We start from the raw sequence: 14,914 nt of genomic DNA, 5'->3' as shown, positions 1-14,914 counted from the left end.
TAAACCTAGTCATAATGAAGAGTTAGACTAGTAACATCTTAGACTAGTAACATCGTATTTTATTAGGCTATGTTACTACCTCCACGGTGGGTAGTAATATATGTGTGGTGTCATGTCATGGTTCATTTATTAGCCTATAAACTCATATTGTCTTGGTATATGTGATGTTACAGTAATTAGCTAAATTACCACAATCACTTCTCTCATCAATAAATATGTGTCACATAAACAAAATTATCTTGAAAAGTGTGATGTTACTAGTGATGTTAATCACTGTGGCCAGCCTAATCAAATGCTTTAGACTACCCATAATGAGAGTAACGTAGGTAATAACATCACACATATCTAAATAAAATAGATGATGTGGCAAATAATAAATGAAGAAAGAGAGTCATGTAGTAACATAGCTAGTTACTACTAGTATGAGTAACATCACATATCAAGGCAAGATGAGTCTATAGCATAATAAATAAAATGTTGCATGTTATCACACATATATTACTCCCCACTATAGAGGTAGTAATATAGAATAGTAACATGGGCATGTTACTAGTCTATGTTACTATCCATTGTGGCTAGTCTTATGGAACATCTTAATTAATGAACATACTTGGAAAGGTTTTCCCAAGATTTCCTAACTAGTGGAGGTTCCAGGGTAATGAAAGCTACTCCATTTTCCAATAGTTGCTGCTGGTGCAGGCTGGAATTCCCTCATGGCTGCAGTTACATTATAACCTTTTGTTGTGTTTATATATGTGCCCCATGATAATATAGCCTGGAATACTGCAGTGCTTCTTACTGCCTGTGTGGTCTTGTAAAATTTTATACCTTCATGAACCACTGATGCTGTCAGGTTTGTTCTATGTTGTTGATGATAAGGAACAATCCGTGAATTTATCAGGTTTTGTTCCGAGGGGGTTGAAAATATTAGATTGCTAATAAGAAATAATCTATGAATTTCTCAGAGAGGGTTGAACATATCAATTTACGGTTTGAAGTGAAGACGATCTGCTGAAAATTTGTGACGATCAAGATCATGGGCATCCAAAGGGAACGTTGCTTGCTTTTTTAAAATAGGTATTATTCATATTTTTTATATTCTCTTTTCAAAATTTATAATTTTAATTCTATTGATGACGAATAATTAGTAGAGGTCTTGCTTTTAAACCAAAATATACCGAGAACTTGAGTCAAGAAATAGCCAACTTGAGTCAAGGGAGAAATGCTCTCTCAAGTAAAGGTCATGATTTGTTTTTGCCCCTCCCCTAGACTAGAACAGAGAGCAAAATCATCTTTTCCCTCCCCTAGGCCCTGCCAACGCTCACAATCACCCTTCTCCCCTTAGCATTCCCAGATCACATTTCTGCACGATGGACGCCGGCGGCGAGACTATAGCCCTCCTCCATCGCCTGGGCCTGCCCCTCCATCATGCTGGAATTTTGTCTATTTTGAGCCTAGCCCAATAGCAGTTTCAAAAATTTCTAATAAATCCTAGAGGCTCACTTAGCCCATTTGTGTAAGGCAAGGGATACTACTAAAGTTTAGTCCCACATTGCTAGTTGAGTGGGAGTTGGACCTCCTTATAAGGAAGGTTCTTTCCCCACTTGTATGAGCATGAGAATAAGAGGGACATCCACGCGCACTCCTCCTCCGCCGCACGCCTCGCCGCGGGTTGCGGGAATGAGACGAGCCGATGTCTAAATTTTTGCCACGCACTACGGGTATACGAAAGGTCACACGGAAGTTGAAAAGATTTTTGCGAAAGTGGAGTTCGAATGCGAACGTTGCAGCTCGTCGGCTGCTGCCCTCTCGCCTCCTTCTCTTGCGCCTATAAAAGGGAGGTCGCTCCTCCCAGAGAAGACGCACCGGAACCTCTTCCTCCTCTCGCCACAAGTTCCTGAGCACTGCGCTGCTGCTACGATCTTCCCCATCCCGGCTTGCGGCGTGCACCGCAGGTCGGGACAGTAGGCCTCCGAAACCGCACCTCTTTGAGTCCTGTACGGGAGAAGGGTGATAAGATTTTTGGGGAGCGCTCAGCGCGACTACTGGCTGCTTCATCACGGACGATCCGGTCGCCGACGACTACTTCCCCGACGACGACTTCTTCCCCGACGTCCACGACCTCCTCGACGACATGGCAGGCGAGGACACCGACCCCAAGTCCAGCACTTCTGCTGCTGCTGTCCCGTACGTGTTCTTCTCCTTTCTATTAGAGGTCATGCTACAGTTCCTTGTTCTAGTATTTGCCCTACATATGTTAGACTCTATTTCATATATATGCAACTTGCTATACTGTCTGCTCTACATATGTTTAGTTACAGTTCATATATGAAGATGTTGTTTACCTTCTCTTTGTCAAATGGCATGGCTTGTTTTATCACTACTATACTGGTCATGCTTTATCTAGTATTTCTGTTAATAAAATCATTCGGTAAATTGCTCATATTTCCAACAATCCAAAAATCTTATTATAGGCAATTTACCCCGAGTGGTTTTGCTGCTTCCATGAGACCTCCTATGTTCGAGGGTATCTACTATAAGAGGTGGCGCGCGAGAGCAGTCTTATGGTTTCAAACCATGAGTTGCTATGACGCCACTCTTGGCAAACCTGAAGGAGAGCTTGATGCTCAACAGGCACAAGCCTTTCAGAAAATGGATACTCTGTTTAAGGCTGCTCTCTTGAGTGTTCTTGATGAGAACATAGTTGATGCTTATGCGTCAATTGATAATGGAAAAGATATGTGGGATGCACTCGAGGCCAAGTTTGGGGTCTCGAATGCGGTCACTGAGTTGTACATTATGGAGCAATTCTATTATTACAGGATGACTGAAGAGCGCTCCGTGGTTGAGCAAGCTCATGAGATACAGTCATTTGCTAGAGAACTTGAGCACTTCGGTTGTATGCTACCGGGCAAGTTTGTTGCTGGAGGTATCATCACTAAGCTTCCTCCTTCATGGAGGAACTTTGCTACCTTGCTGAAGCATAAGAGGCAGGAGTTTTCCGTCCCGGATCTCATTGGCACTCTTGATGTGGAAGAAAAGGCGAGAGCAAAGGACACGCGTGCTCGAGGTATTGAGGGAGGATCTAGTGCCAATGTGGTACAGAAGCAGAACTTTCAGCCTCACAAGTTTAAGAACAAGGGAAAGTTTGATGGTAAAGCAAAGTTTGATGGGAAGAACAAGGCTATCCAGCACAAGAACTTGAAGAAGAAGAATGACAAGAAGAAAGGTGTCTGTCATGTGTGTGGGGATCCTGATCATTGGGCTCCTAGTTGCCCTAATCGCTATGACAAGCATCATCCTGGGAAAGGTGGCAAGACCGCTAATGTTGTCATTGGAGACACTGATATGAAGAATGCTGGGTGTGGTATATTTCCCATTATTCTTTCAGTATGTCATTCTCCTGATTGGTTGATTGACACGGGTGCTAATGTGCATGTATGCGGTGATATTTCCATGTTTTCGTCTTATCAGACCGCAGGGACTTCAACCATGCTGATGGGCAACGGTTCAAGTGCTTCTGTTCGTGGTGTTGGCACGGTCGATCTGAAGTTTACTTCGGAGAAGATCGTGCGGATGAAGAACGTGCATTATGTCCCCTCCGTCAGTAAAAATCTTGTTAGCGGATCCCTTCTGTGTAGAGATGGCTACAAGCTTGTCTTTGAGTCGAATAAATTTGTAATATCCAAGTATGAAACCTTTGTTGGTAAAGGCTATGAGTCAGGAGGCTTGTTTCATATATCCTTATCAGACGTTTGCAATAAAGTTGTTAATCATGTTTGCAACAATAGTGAATCAAAAGTGTGGCATTCACGTCTTTGTCATGTTAACTTTGGTTGCATATCGCGACTAGCAAAGTTGAACTTAACCCCTAGTTTCACCACTGTCAAGGGATCTAAGTGTCAAGTGTGTGTGCAAGCTAAGCAACCTCGTAAGTCTCACACGACTGCGGAAACGAGAAATCTTGCACCACTAGAGCTCATACATTCAGATCTTTGTGAAATGAATGGCGTTTTGACAAAAGGTGGAAAGAAATATTTCATGATGTTAATTGACGACTCCACTAGATACTGCCGTGTGTATCTTCTGAAATCTAATGTAGCGACCAGACCTCAAACGGTCCAATCTCTATGCTCAGGTGTCACTCCTGGATCAGTAATGCTGACACCACACAGTACTCGAAGGATTTATAACAGAGTAGCAATCACACACTTATGACATCGAGTGTCCCAAAAGAGAACTTATTACAATAAATATGGCTTAAGGCCATCTAATAACGATAACAGCGGAAGGCTTGGAAGATAAGTGAGTCCATCAACTCCAACGGCATCATTGAGTATGGAACCACGACCTAAAAGCACCTTAATCATCGTTTGAAAAGTCTGCAACATTAACGTTGCAGCCCGAAACGGGTCAGCACATGGAATATGCTGGCAAAGTAACACATAGAGAGTAATGGAATGAAAGAGGCTATTCTATATGCATATTTGGCTGGTGGAAAGCTCTATGGTTACAGTTTTGCGTAAAGCCAATTTTTCCCTACTGCAAAGGAATAAATTTTATTTAACTATCAGGGTAGTTATTAAACATTGAGAATGGTTGACAGCATTCTCAATCCCAATTAAGCATCATCATTAAACAAAACCCAACAAAATTAATTTTAGAGTAACATGATGAGATTCACATGATACTCCAAGTACTAGATACTCAAGATGTCCATAACCGGGGACACGGCTAACCATGATTAGTTTATACACTCTACAGAGGTTTGCATACTTTTCCCCACAAGACTTGATCGCCTCCGTTTGATTTCTCGCACTACATGGTGTTTGAGAAACGGATGACCGAGACATAGACTTTCAGAAGCACTAGCACCTTACGATCGGGTAGACCATTACACCTACTTTCCCCTACATCTGCTAGTCTACCACCGTAAGAGTTCGTACAACTTAATCAACTATGCTAGAGCCCATAGTAGCTTGTGGCTACACACGGAAGTTTCTAGCATTAATAATCTCATGATCCCTTTGAGCCTGGGTGGCGGTCCAAAAGAAAAAAACAGGCAATCACTGTAATACTCAGGTGCCTCAATCCACCCAGATGTGTATTTAAGTTGCCACCTTAGATAAACCATTAATTTAACAATCTCACATCTGTCATGGATACACTCACCCAATCCACGTCTACTAGCATAGCATGGCACAATAAGTGTTGGGGAACGTAGTAATTTCAAAAAATTTCCTACGCACACGCAAGATCATGTGATGCATAGCAACGAGAGGGGGGAGTGTGATCTACATACCTAGTAGATCGACAACGGAAGCGTTTGGTTGATGTAGTCGTACGTCTTCACGATCCGACCGATCAAGCACCGAAACTACGGCACCTCCGAGTTCTAGCACACGTTCAGCTCGATGACGATCCCCGGACTCCGATCCAGCAAAGTGTCGGGGAAGAGTTCCGTCAGCACGACGGCGTGGTGACGATCTTGATGCACTACAGCAGCAGGGCTTCGCCTAAACTCCGCTACAGTATTATCGAGGACTATGGTGGCTGGGGGCGCCGCACACGGCTAAGGAAAAGATCACGTGGATCAACTTGTGTGTTTCTGGGGTGCCCCTGCCTCCATATATAAAGGACTAAAGGGGGGGAGGCTGGCCGGCCAAGGAGGGCGTGCCAGGAGAGTCCTACTCCCTCTGGGAGTAGGATTCCCCCCTCCAATCCTAGTTGGAATAGGATTCGCGGAGGGGGGAAAATAGAGAGGGGGGCCGGCCCCCTCTCCTTGTCATATTCTGACCAAGGGAGGGGAGGGGCGCACGACCCATGTAGGGCTGCCTCTTCTCTTTTCCACTAAGGCCCATCATGGCCCATTTAGTTCCCGGGGGGTTCCGGTAACCTCCTGGTACTCCGGTAAAATCCCGATTTCACCCGGAACACTTCCGGTATCCAAACATAGGCTTCCAATATATAAATCTTTATGTCTCGACCATTTCGAGACTCCTCGTCATGTTCGTGATCACATCCGGGACTCCGAACAAACTTCGGTACATCAAAATGTATAAACTCATAATATAACTGTCATCGTAACCTTAAGCGTGCGGACCCTACGAGTTCTAGAACAATGTAGACATGACCGAGACACGTCTCCGGTCAATAACCAATAGCGGGACCTGGATGCCCATATTGGCTCCTACATATTCTACGAAGATCTTTATCGGTCAGACCGCATAACAACATACATCGTTCCCTTTGTCATCGGTATGTTACTTGCCTGAGATTCGATCGTCGGTATTCCAATACCTAGTTCAATCTCGTTGCCGGCAAGTCTCTTTACTCGTTCTGTAATACATCATCCCGCAACTAACTCATTTAGTTGCTATGCTTGCAAGGCTTAAGTGATGTGCATTACCGAGAGGGCCCAGAGATACCTCTCCGACAATCAGAGTGATAAAACCTAATCTCGAAATACGCCAACCCAACATGTACCTTTGGAGACACCTGTAGTACTCCTTTATAATCACCCAGTTACGTTGTGATGTTTGGTAGTACCCAAAGTGTTCCTCCGGTAAACGGGAGTTGCATAATCTCATAGTTATAGGAACATGTATAAGTCATGAAGAAAGCAATAGCAACATACTAAACGATCGGGTGCTAAGCTAATGGAATGGGTCATGTCAATCAGATCATTCTTTTAATGATGTGATCCCGTTAATCAAATAACAACTCATTGTTCATGGTTAGGAAACATAACCATCTTTGATTAACGAGCTAGTCAAGTAGAGGCATACTAGTGACACTTTGTTTGTCTATGTATTCACACATGTATTATGTTTCCGGTTAATACAATTCTAGCATGAATAATAAACATTTATCATGATTATAAGGAAATAAATAATAACTTTATTATTGCCTCTAGGGCATATTTCCTTCAATAAGCAAACGTAGAAGTAACTCCAAAATGTTTGATAATAACAGGTAATAGGTACTACCTCAACTACTTCCCAAGCCCAAAATTTAATTAGATCCTAATTATGCAATGTGTGAGGATTGATCTAATGCAATAAAATTGGGTAATTGGAAGTATGATCAAAGTGTTACTTGCCTTGCTGATGATCCGCAAAACCTAGCGATTCGAAGTAGCAAGTGGCGCACTCCTGGTACTCTATCGCAAACAAACAAGTATACAATAAGTACTAAACTAATGCACAGGTAAAACTCGAATAAAAGATCTAACCAGAAAGTTCAACTTAAGAACTCCGATTGGCAAAAAGAATCAAATCGAACAAAGCAATGAAAGACAAACGGCAAAAGAAACAGGCTTCGTTTACTATTCTGGATCTAGGGCAGTTTTTACAGTGGCAAAAACTTGTTTGAGTTGGTTAAACGGAAAGAGGGTTTCGAGACGAAACTCCAGGTGCTTGAATCGCCTGATTCCGATAAACGAGCGAAAAGTTAGACTAAAACGACAATCGGATCAGGAATCGCGATCAGATAAATCGCGGATTTAATCCGAGAAAAAGAAAAACGACGAACGTTCGTTAAAACGAACGAACGGACGAATGCTCGCTAATTAAATAAACCGGAAAAACCGATCTATTTAAAAAACCGAAACTAAAAAAGAAACCGAATAAAACCAACGGAAAACCGATCGGTTTTCAAAAAAACCGGCGGCGAAAAAACTACCTCCGCGGTGGCGGATCCGGCGGTCCGGCGGCGGCGGCGGCCTAGGGTTAGGCTTTCGGGGGCGGGGCGCGAGTGGGCTGGCCTCGGGCCTCGGCGACACTATTTGAAGGCCCGGCCAGGCGGAGTCCTGGCCGGTTACGGCCCAAGGTCGGTTCGGACTTTTTTTAAATAGTTACGCTCAGAAAAAAACAAAAGGAATACTAAACGGACTCCAAAAATCCTGAAATAAATTTTTTCCAGCTTCTAAAATCAAGCCGCACAGGATGAACATTTATTTGGGGCCTAAATGCAATTTTGAAAAACGCGCATTTTCCCTGATTCAAATAAAATAGCAAATAAAACCAAAATAAAATCTTATTTGATTTTTTATTAAATCCTCAATATTTCTTTATTTTGGGAAAGTCATTTTATTCCCTCTCTCATATTTTTGTAATAGAAATAATTGAAGATAAAATAAATAAAATCAAATGATCCTATTTTCAAAATTTGAGAAAACTCAAATATAAAAATAACGAAATCCCCAACTCTCTTCAAGGGTCCTTAAGTTGCGTAGAATTTTCTAGGATCAACCAAAATGCAAATAAAATATGATATGCAATGATGATCTAGTGTATAACATTCCAAATTGAAAATTTGGGATGTTACAAACCTACCCCCCTTAAGATGAATCTCGCCCTCGAGATTCGGGTTGGCTAGAAAATAGGCGAGGGTGGTCCTTCAGCAATTCTTCCTCTCGTTCCCAGGTGGCTTCATCCTCCGTGTGGTGGCTCCACTGAACCTTGCAAAACTTGATAACCTTGCTGTGGGTGACTCGATTGGCATACTCTAGAATCTTAACTGGTTTCGCCTCATAGGTCAAATCACTGTCCAACTGAATCGCTTCCAGCGGCACTGTGTCTCTTAGAGGTATATCAGCCATCTCCGCGCGGCACTTCTTCAACTGGGAAACGTGGAATACGTCGTGAACTCCTGACAATCCTTCGGGCAATTCCAACTTATAGGCTACTTCTCCCATACGCTCCAAAACTTTGTATGGGCCTACAAAACGTGGCGCTAACTTTCCCTTAACTCCAAAGCGCTTAATTCCTCGAAGTGGAGATACTTGAAGATAAAATCGGTCTCCGACTTCATAAACTGTCTCCTTGCGTTTAGAATCTGCATAACTCTTCTGTCTGGATTGAGCTACCTTGAGCCTATCGCGAATCAATTTCACTTTCTGTTTAGACTCCTTTATCAGATCCGGTCCAAACCACTGGCGGTCTCCAACTTCATCCCAAGACAATGGGGTCCTGCACCTCCTTCCGTACAAGGCTTCGAAAGGGGCCATCTTCAAACTGGATTGATAACTGTTGTTGTAAGAGAACTCTGCATACGGCAAATTCTCGTCCCAACTAGATCCGTAATCTAGCGCACAAGCTCTCAGCATATCCTCCAAAATCTGATTGACTCTCTCGGTCTGTCCATCTGTCTGCGGGTGGAAAGCTGTACTAAACTCCAGTCTGGTACCCAAAGTTTCATACAACTGATTCCAGAACTTTGAGGTAAATTGGGTTCCTCTATCTGATACTATGCTCCTAGGAACTCCATGCAGACATACGATTCTGGTCATGTATATCTTTGCCAACTTTGCACTGTTATAGGTAGTCTTTACTGGAATGAAATGAGCTACCTTTGTCAAATGATCGACTACAACCCATATCGAGTCATAGCCTGAACGTGTTCTAGGAAATCCTGTAATAAAATCCATGCCTAACTTATCCCACTTCCATTCGGGTATCGGCAATGGCTGTAGCAATTGTGCTGGCTTCTGATGCTCTGCCTTTACTCTCTGACATACATCACAAACTGCTACATACTCCGCAATATCCTTCTTCATTCCGGTCCACCAGAAGGTGTCCTTCAAATCCAAATACATTTTGGTATTTCCTGGATGAATCGAATATGGTGAATCATGGGCCTCTTGCAGAATTAACTTCCTGATCTCCGAATCATTTGGCACATAAACAAGGTCTTCAAACCATAAGGTATCGTGCTCATCCTCACGAAATCCCTTAGCTTTTCCTTTGCTCATTTTCTCTTTTATAGAGGCAATCTCCTTGTCGGTCTTTTGAGCTTTTCTGATCTTATCCATCAAAGTATACCGAATCTCCAATGCTGCTACATAGCCTCTTGGAACTATTTCCAAACATAGCTCTCGAAGATTTTCGGCTAACTCCCTTGGTAAATCTCCCGTCATTAGTGTGTTGACGTGGCTTTTACGGCTCAACGCGTCAGCTACTACATTAGCCTTTCCGGGGTGATAATGCAATTTCATATCATAATCCTTGACGAGCTCCAACCATCTCCTTTGCCTGAGGTTCAATTCCTTCTGTGTGAAAATATACTTCAAACTCTTGTGATCCGTGTACACCTCACAATGGTTTCCAATGAGAAAATGTCTCCAAGTTTTCAATGCATGCACTACGGCTGCTAACTCCAAATCATGCGTAGCATAATTAAACTCATGTGGTTTGAGCTGTCGTGAGGCATATGAAACAACTCTTCCTTCCTGCATAAGCACTGCTCCAAGTCCTCGACGTGAAGCGTCACAATACACCTCATAATTCATGGTCTGATCTGGCAAAATCAACACAGGTGATGTAACCAAAAGTTTCTTCAACTCCTGGAAAGTGGCCTCACATTCCTCAGTCCATATGAACTTGGTATCCTTTTTCAACAACTCCGTCATAGGCTTCGCAATCTTTGAGAAATTCTCAATAAATCTCCGGTAGTATCCTGCGAGTCCAAGAAAACTCCGGATCTCTCCAACTGTTGTTGGGGCTTCCCAATTTGTCACGGTATCAACCTTAGTGGGATCTACTGCTATACCTTCTCCGAATATAACGTGTCCGAGAAATACAACTTATTTCAACCAAAACTCACATTTGCTAAACTTGGCATATAACTGATGTTCTCTGAGCTTACCAAGTACCAAACACAAATGCTCCTTATGCTCCTCCTCATTCTTCGAGTAAACAAGGATATCATCAATGAACACTATGATGAACTTATCCAAAAACTCCATAAACACTTTGTTCATCATGTTCATAAAATATGCAGGTGCGTTAGTCAGACCAAATGACATAACAGTATACTCGTACAGCCCATACCTGGTGGTAAAAGCCGTTTTAGGTATATCCTATTCTCGAATCTTCAACTGGTGGTATCCTGATCGCAGATCGATCTTGGAAAATACCTTAGCTCCTTGCAATCGATCAAACAGATCATTGATCATCGGTAGTGGGTATTTGTTCTTGATGGTTACTTCATTTAATCCTCGATAATCAACAACCATCCTTAATGATCCATCCTTCTTCTCCACTAGAAGTACTAGCGATACCCAAGGCGAAGAACTTGGGAGAATATATCCTTTATCCAGTAACTCCTTAATCTGCTTCTTAATCTCCACCAAATCCTTTGCGGGCATCCTATATGGTCTCTTGATATTGGCCCTGTGCCTGGCAAAAGCTCAATCAAAAACTCAATATCTCTATCCGGTGGCATGCCTGGCAACTCTTCTGGAAATACATCAGGGAAATCCTTCACTACTGGTACTTCCTCCTGCACAACTCTTGTTAGACAATTTACTTGAGTCCTCTTCGGCACATGCCGGGATACATACTTGATCCTTCTCCCTTCTGGGGTGATAAGCAAGATCGACTTACTAGCGCAATCGATGTTTCCTCCATACATCGATAGCCAATTCATCCCTAGAATTACATCCAATCCTTGTGATTCCAAAATGATTAAATCTGAGGGAAACACATGCCTACCTATACTCAATGGCACTTGAAAACATCCTTGGCTAGCCATATACTCCGCTCCTGGTGAGCTTACTAACATAGGTGTTCTAAGAACTTTGGTGGGCAGATTATACTTATCCACAAATCCCCTTGATATGTATGAATGTGATGCACCAGTATCGAAAAGAACGAGTGCAGTAAATGACTTAACCAAAAATTTACCGATTACTGCATCCAGCTGCTCTTCAACCTCCTCCACGTTAACGTGGTTCACCTGTCCCCTGTTGAAAGGGTTTGGCTTCTTCCCAGAGCTTCCATTGCCATTTCCATTCTGGGATTCAGGACATTCATTGGCATAATGTCCGGTCTTCTGGCACTTAAAACAAGTGACTTGGCTCAGGTCTCTCTTGGCTGGGGTTGATGGGTTGGTGCGGTTCTGGCCATTGCTTCCTCCATTCCCATTACCATTCTTGGTGCCGTTGTGATTGTGAGAGCTACCTCCTCCATGGGTATGCTGAAAATGTCCTCCCGGTCTAGGGGTAAAACGTGGCTTCTACTGAGCTCCTGAATTGTACTTCCCTTGTCCATACTTCCTTTTGTGATTCTCAATCTACTGCTGCTTCCCTTCAATCATGAGAGCACGATCTACCAACTCCTGGTAGTTGTTGAAGGTTGCTACCATCAACTGCATGCTCAACTCATCATTCAGTCCTTCCAGAAACTTCTCCTTCTTAGATGCATCTATAGCAACGTCATCTGGGGCATAACGTGCTAGCTTACTAAAGTCCTCCACATACTGGCCAACTGTCCGTCCTCCTTAGCGCAAGTTGCGAAACTCTCGCTTCTTCATGGCCATAGCTCCTGCTGAAACATGGGCAGTACGAAAAGCCTGCTGAAACTGGTCCCACATGACAGTGTCGACAGGGAAAGTGGCTGTGAAATTCTCCCACCATGATGCTGTGGGTCCTTCAAGCTGATGTGCGGCAAACTTCACCTTTTCCGCATCTGTGCAACCTGCTGTGGTCAACTCCCTAGTTGTCTTACAGAGCCAATCATCTGCTACTATCGGCTCGGTGCTACTGGGAAACACCGGCGGATTCAGTCTAAGAAAACGGGCTAAATGATCAACAGGTGGTGGTGGTGGTGGGTTGTTTTTGTTGTTCCCCTGATTCTGGTTCTGGACTAGCAACTGGATCAATGTGTTCTGCTGCTGGATCAACTGAGTGAGCTCCGGTGGGAAGGTAAATCCGGGGTCACGTCTCGGAGGCATCTGAGGGTTTAGAAAAGATGAGATTTAAGAATAGAGGGGGTCTAAAGAGAAAACACTACCCATATGCACATGAGACAAAAGCAAACAATTCACTTCATTCAATCAATCAAACAAGGGCATACAATCGATCTAACTATCGCAAAAGTGCTCGGACTACTATATTTACATGGTGGAATACTACTACTGATTTGGTGGTCTACTAGAAATATTCTTCGGTTGCAGACTCCATGATATCTGCTCCAGCTTCATCAACATAATCATCATCACTATCATCTGGATCCGAGTCGGTGTCGTCGATGATGATGTAGTCTTTCGGGCGAATCTCCTTGGGTTCCTCGTCTTCTTCTACCGGTGTAGGGCCTCCCATAAATATTCCAATCTTCTTGATCAGATCGTCATTTTTCCCCACTAGTACTTCAATTTCCTCTTCATAATCTTCACGTGTAGCCTTGAGTTCTTCCTCCAGTTCCTTGATTCTTGTCTTTGCCTTCTTCAGATCTATCATGTCGGCGCACATCTGGTTCTCCTGACGTCGAATGTGCTGGTTTAACTCCTGGATAAAAGCTGCAATTGATCTATCATTCCTGGTGCTGATCATCTCCCAGTGCTCATCTCGGCGCCCATAAATCTGGTAGATCGTATCCTTGAGATCATTGCGGTAGACTTCTCCAATGCGTCCCATGGCGATGTGGGCTGCCATGCTCTTTCCTAGATTCCAAGTTGGTGCATCAAAAAAAAACTCTATAGGCTCAGTGACTGGCATGAACGTCCTTCCTGGAACTTGAACTTGAATCATCCAGCGCTCTTCTTCCGGTAAATTGGCGTTGTAGGTCCCGGTGAAGCTTGGTACTCCTATGTTCAGGTATCTAGTGACTTCCTTCAAGTGACGTCCAAAGGGTGTATCTTCATCCGGTTGCGTGAACTTGTTCCTTGCATCCGCCATCCTAAAAGAGTAGAAAAGATGAGAAGTCAAAAAGAGAAGAGAGTGAGTAGTGATCTAGGTCTTTTAGCTTAGTGGTCGTGTCCTACAGTCAGCGTGTGCTCTGATACCATCTTGTAGCGACCAGACCTCAAACGGTCCAATCTCTGTGCTCAGGTGTCACCCTGGATCAGTAATGCTGACACCACACAGTACTCGAAGGATTTATAACAGAGTAGCAATCACACACTTATTACATCAAGTGTCTCAAAAGAGAACTTATTACAATAAATATGGCTTAAGGCATCTCATAACGATAACAGCGGAAGGCTTGGAAGATAAGTGAGTCCATCAACTCCAACGGCATCACTGAGTATAGAACCACGACCTAAAAGCACCTTAATCGTCATCTGAAAAGTCTGCAACATTAACGTTGCAGCCCGAAACGGGTCAGCACATGGAATATGCTGGCAAAGTAATACATAGAGAGTAATGGAATGAAAGAGGCTATTCTATATGCATATTTGGCTGGCGGAAAGCTCTATGGTTACAGTTTTGCCTAAAGCCAATTTTTCCCTACTGCAAAGGAATAAATTTTATTTAACTATCAGGGTAGTTGTTAAACATTGAGAATGGTTGACAACATTCTCAATCCCAATTAAGCATCATCATTAAACAAAACCCAACAAAATTAATTTTAGAGTAACATGATGAGCTTCACATGATAATCCAAGTACTAGATACTCAAGATGTCCATAACCGGGGACACGGCTAACCATGATTAGTTTATACACTCTACAGAGGTTTGCGCACTTTTCCCCACAAGACTCGATCACCTCTGTTTGATTTCTCGCACTACATGGTGTTTGAGAAACGGATGACCGAGACATAGTCTTTCAGAAGCGCTAGCACCTTACGATCGGGTAGACCGTTACACCTACTTTCCCCTACATCTGCTAGTCTACCACTGTAAGAGTTCGCACAACTTAATCAACTATGCTAGAGCCCATAGTAGCTTGTGGCTGCACATGGAAGTTTCTAGCATGAATAATCTCATGATCCCTTTGAGCCTGGGTGGCGGTCCAAAAGAAAAACAGACAATCACTGGAATACCCAGGTGCCTCTATCCACCCAGATGTGTATTTAAGTTGCCACCTTAGATAAACCATTAATTTAACAATCTCACATCTGTCATGGATACACTCACCCAATCCACGTCTACTAGCATAGCATGGCACAATAAGCAAACGTAGAAATAAC

Source organism: Triticum urartu, chromosome 6, assembly GCF_003073215.2.
Source record: "Triticum urartu cultivar G1812 chromosome 6, Tu2.1, whole genome shotgun sequence".
Classification (NCBI taxonomy): Eukaryota; Viridiplantae; Streptophyta; class Magnoliopsida; order Poales; family Poaceae; genus Triticum; species Triticum urartu.
The sequence above is the reverse complement of the archived record's forward strand: the minus strand, read 5'-3'. Positions refer to the sequence as shown.